General features: G+C 44.2%; 3 non-coding genes across 3 annotated transcripts; all 3 read right to left on the reverse strand.

The window, feature by feature from the left end:
* Positions 1 to 951: 951 nt before the first annotated feature.
* On the reverse strand, positions 952 to 1,033 carry trnas-aga (transfer RNA serine (anticodon AGA)). Its single transcript has one exon. It is a non-coding gene; the product is annotated as a tRNA-Ser (tRNA).
* Positions 1,034 to 2,470: 1,437 nt separating this feature from the next.
* On the reverse strand, positions 2,471 to 2,543 carry trnar-ucg (transfer RNA arginine (anticodon UCG)). The gene has a single exon. It is a non-coding gene; the product is annotated as a tRNA-Arg (tRNA).
* A 2,130-nt stretch (positions 2,544 to 4,673) lies between these two features.
* trnas-aga (transfer RNA serine (anticodon AGA)) lies at positions 4,674 to 4,755 on the reverse strand. Its single transcript has one exon. It is a non-coding gene; the product is annotated as a tRNA-Ser (tRNA).
* Positions 4,756 to 5,127: the final 372 nt, after the last annotated feature.

Here is a 5,127-nt window from a genome sequence, read left to right on the forward strand (position 1 = left end):
ACAACCACATCGACTTGGACCCAATATACCAGCCACTGCAGCGGAGAGCTGAAACTGACAACAGGAAGCGGCAAGGACAGGCCACTATAAATGACGCAGGAAACAACACAGAAGCGCTTCACAGGAGGCTCCCAAGCACTGAGGATGCCACCTAGACAGGGGACATTTCCAACAAAACCTTCCAGCTCGGCGAACAGAAACACATCATTGTCTTGAGTGTTCCAGAGTTTTTCATTGTCCCAGAGTCCAGATGAAGTTTGCATTCCTCACGTACGTGAGAGAGAATGATTTCAATGTCTCAAATCAGTTCCTGTCCCGAGAACATCAGAGTCAATGTTCCGTCCTCTACTCGGTCCGACAGTTCACACTTCTTCATTCTCCTCTGATTCCATTTCCCAAAGAGTTTCTCAAGATTAACAAAGCTGGAGCCTAAATTATATGGTTTGCTTCCTAAACATTTTTTCAACTGCCAACTGACAATATTTTCACAGTATCTCTTCACAATCCTCTGGCTTGCACCATGTCCAGGGATGAGAAGTCCCGTTTGGTGGAGAGATTCCCGAGGCTGATGAGTTTCACTTTGGAACAAAAATGGTTAAGTGGCGATTTCCTCCGGTTGTTTCGAATGATGGGAGAGGGAGCGGTGGGGAATGAGCACTTTGACGAGCAGGAGGAAGTGTTGCCACTGACCCGAGTCAGAGAACAGTGGACAGGGATGAAAGGAATCTTATGAAAAGCAGCACTTCTGCTCAGGATGTTCAATAACAGCTGCAGAAACCCGATGTGTCGAGCAGTGTATCTGGAAAGAGAAACAGAGATAATGTTTTAAATATGGAACATTTCTGATGTAGAACTCGAGTTTCCCAAGTCTAATCAAATTACCGGCCTGGTTCACAAAATAGTTTTTCTGAACTTTGAGCGAAAATTGTACCAGCAGGAAAGCATTCATAACGTAGTCAGCAGGATTCGAACCTACGTGGGGAAACCCCAATGGATTTCTAATCCATCGCCTTAACCACTCGGCCATGACTACAGATGGCTCAGGTGCGTTGAGCACTGACCAAATCAGCCGTGATCTCATTGAAAGCTACCGTTGACTTGATGAGCGAAATGCTCCCATCTCCTTTCATACCTTTGCTGTCATTTGTAAGCTGCGAGACACCAATGTAAAAGAAGAAAAGCACAAAGGTAGGAAAAGATATTTGCAGGCAAACTGAGTCAAAATTATTTATTGAAAGGAAAATCACACTTGGCAATTTGCCATATCTCTTTGCGAACATGACCAGCAGAAGTAAGCAAGGGAGCTATTGATCTGAGTATTCTCGGACCTGAAGCAAACAAAGTTTAGTAACATATTCATTTATTTTTCTGGCGAACGAAATGATCTTTCCTGATGGTTACAATGAAAGAGATGGTTCCCAATAAAAGACAGAGATTAATTCGCATGTAGATATATTTCAATGTGACACGATTCATTTTCAGTCCCTAATTACCCCAGAGATGGAGAAGGTGAGTTACTTTTCTTCACTCTTCAACTCCTCAGCACGGAGGTACAAACATGAAACCGCTAGAGATGGACTTCTTGAATTGGGAACCAGAGACACTGAAGAAACTAGGCAAAAGTGAGGACTGCAGATGCTGGAAACCTGACTTTAGATCAGAGTGATGCTGGAAAAGCACAGCAGGTCAGGCTGCATCCGAGGAGCAGGAGAGTCGACGTTTCTGTTGCCAGTCATGCTCCGCTGCACAAACAATTTTCGTTTTTGGCTCAGATTTCCAGCACCTGCAGCTATTTGTTTTATGTTAACCTTCATAATGTTTTGGACAAAACCAATGTCCTGCCAGCATCGGAAAATCGGCAGAAGTACTGGTACACCGATATGTTTGCTGAACAATACAACCATTCCATTAGCGGGAATACGATCCGGGCCACGGTGCTGAGAGTACCGAATCCTCACAAGTAAATAACAAGACAAGGCAATAGATACTATCGTATTTGGTGTAAATAAAACACCCTGTCTGAACATTTTCGTTGCAGATTTTTTTCAAATTGTCTTCGAAGATTTACAAAGTGGGAAAAGGCCATTCCGCCCGTGTGCATTGCGGCTAATCAGAGAGCCATGTATTCCAGTCGCAGTTTCGAACTTTGGCCCAAAGCCTCGTGTGTTCTAATGTTTCCAGGTCAAATGTCAATGAGGTTCTCCTATGTTCTTACATTGCACAATAATGGGACAGAAGTATAGCGAATTGTAACTCTTTTGAGGAACTCATGCTCATTTTCACCCACAGAGGGAGATACACCAGAAGATACCGCCAAACTGACGGAGGTGTTCGTTGTGGAGAGCTGGAATTTGAAATGGACAATAGGACAAATGCAAGCTTTACATGCGGAAGCACAGAGGAGATGTCCCGTGAGAACTTTACAGGGGAGCGTCAACGTATACCACGGTTAAAGCGAAACATCCCCCCTCGAGCCAGGTAGGACTCGAACCTACAATCTTCTGATCCGAAGTCAGACGCGTTATCCATTACGCCACTGGCCCAAGAGACAAACCTGCACTTGGCAGAATGTCGATATGTAATGCCATGGACTTTCACGGGATCAGAATTAAAAAGGTGAACAAGCACCGAAGATAATCACCAACATTGCTTCACTTCGAAGTTTCCAATTTGTGAAGCAGTGCCTTTCACTGGCAAAGGAGAGACATTTGTGCTCAGCTGCCTGCTTCAGGGTCGCCTCCTTCTCTGCTGGAAGTTTCCATCGTTTTATTCACAGTCACGACGCGATTTCATGATCCACTCCAGTGAAAAAGTGTCATGGTGTCGTCCAAACAAGACCCTGCAGAAACTCGGCGAGAAACCTCTGGTCATTTCGAGCTCAGGATGTGGAATTAGACGAGATGCGTGACACCTTTTATTGGCGCTGCCACTTCACTGAAATTAGCGGCTCAAAACGAGCCGTTGTAAGCATCAGCTTGATTTGTACCTTCCTGCAGTGCATTTGCTAAACAAAATCAGATCGCTCCCATCCGGCCCAGCTGACTTATCTATTTTCACACTCTGCAGTATTTCTAATATCTCTTTCTTGTGAGCCTCAATCTCTTCTCGTCTAGACGCAAGTAGCTCTGTATCTTCCTCGCCAACATTTTCATTTTCTATAGCGAACACTGTCGAAAAATATTTATTTAGTGCTTCCCCAATCTCCTCTGACTCCACACATAACTTCCCACTATTATCCTTGATTGTCACAAATTTAACTCTCGTCATTCTTTTATTCCTGACATACCTATGGAAAGCCTTAGGGTTAACCCTGATCCTATCTGCCAACAACTTCTCATGACTCCTCCTGGCTCTTCTCAGCTCTCTTTTTAGGTCTCTCCTGATATCGTCGGAACCCTCGAGCGCTCTAACTGAGTTTTCACATTTTGTCCTAACATAAGACTTCTTGTTCTTCTTGACCAGGGATTCCACTTCCTTAGTAAACCACGGCTCACGCGTTCTATATCTTCCTCCCTGCCTGACAGGTACATACTTATCTAGGACACACAGGAGCTTTTCCTTGAATAAGCTCCACATTTTAATGTGCTCACCCCCTGCAGTTTCCTACCCCATTCTACGCTTCCTAAATCTTACCTCATTGCATCGTAATTTCCCTTCCACCAGCTGAAACTCTTGCTCCGTGGAGTACACCTATCCCTTTCAATCACGAAAGTAAACCTGAGAGAATTGGGATCGCTGTCTCCAAAGTGCTCACCTACTTCCGAATCTAAAACCTGGCCAGGCTCGTTACCCAGTACTAAATCGAAATTGGCTTCGTCCCTTGAAGGCATGTGTACGTACTGTGTCAGGAAGCCCTCCTGCACACACTGGGCAAAAAATGACTCATCTATAGTACTCGTACTGTTGTGATCCCAGTAAATATTTGGATATTGTCTTGAGAGTTCCAGAGTTTTAAATTGTCCCAGAGTCCAGATGAAGTTTGCATTCCTCACGTACGTGAGCGAGAATGATTTCAATGTCTCAGATCAGTTCCTGTCCCGAGAACATCAGAGTCAATGTCCCGTCCTCTACTCGGTCCGACAGTTCACACTTCTTCATTCTCCTCTGATTCCATTTCCCAAAGAGTTTCTCAAGATTTACAAAGCTGGAGCCTAAATTATATGGTTTGCTTCCTAAACATTTTTTCAACTGCCAACTGACAATATTTTCACAGTATCTCTTCACAATCCTCTGGCTTGCACCATGTCCAGGGATGAGAAGTCCCGTTTGGTGGAGAGATTCCCGAGGCTGATGAGTTTCACTTTGGAACAAAGATGGTTAAGTGGCGATTTCCTGCGGTTGTTTCGAATGATGGGAGAGGGAGCGGTGGGGAATGAGCACTTTGACGAGCAGGAGGAAGTGTTGCCACTGACCCGAGTCAGAGAACAGTGGACAGGGATGAAAGGAATCTTATGAAAAGCAGCACTTCTGCTCAGGATGTTCAATAACAGCTGCAGAAACCCGATGTGTCGAGCAGTGTATCTGGAAAGAGAAACAGAGATAATGTTTTAAATATGGAACATTTCTGATGTAGAACTCGAGTTTCCCAAGTCTAATCAAATTACCGGCCTGGTTCACAAAATAGTTTTTCTGAACTTTGAGCGAAAATTGTACCAGCAGGAAAGCATTCATAACGTAGTCAGCAGGATTCGAACCTACGTGGGGAAACCCCAATGGATTTCTAATCCATCGCCTTAACCACTCGGCCATGACTACAGATGGCTCAGGTGCGTTGAGCATTGACCAAATCAGCCGTGATCTCATTGAAAGCTACCGTTGACTTGATGAGCGAAATGCTCCCATCTCCTTTCATACCTTTGCTGTCATTTGTAAGCTGCGAGACACCAATGTAAAAGAAGAAAAGCCCAAAGGTAGGAAAAGATATTTGCAGGCAAACTGAGTCAAAATTATTTATTGAAAGGAAAATCACACTTGGCAATTTGCCATATCTCTTTGCGAACATGACCAGCAGAAGTAAGCAAAGGAGCTATTGATCTGAGTATTCTCGGACCTGAAGCAAACAAAGTTTAGTAACATATTCATTTATTTTTCTGGCGAACGAAATGATCTTTCCTGATGGTTACAATG

Source organism: Chiloscyllium plagiosum, unplaced genomic scaffold (assembly GCF_037043375.1).
Source record: "Chiloscyllium plagiosum isolate Xiang-an unplaced genomic scaffold, Cpla_swu_hap1 HiC_scaffold_14, whole genome shotgun sequence".
NCBI lineage: Eukaryota > Metazoa > Chordata > Chondrichthyes > Orectolobiformes > Hemiscylliidae > Chiloscyllium > Chiloscyllium plagiosum.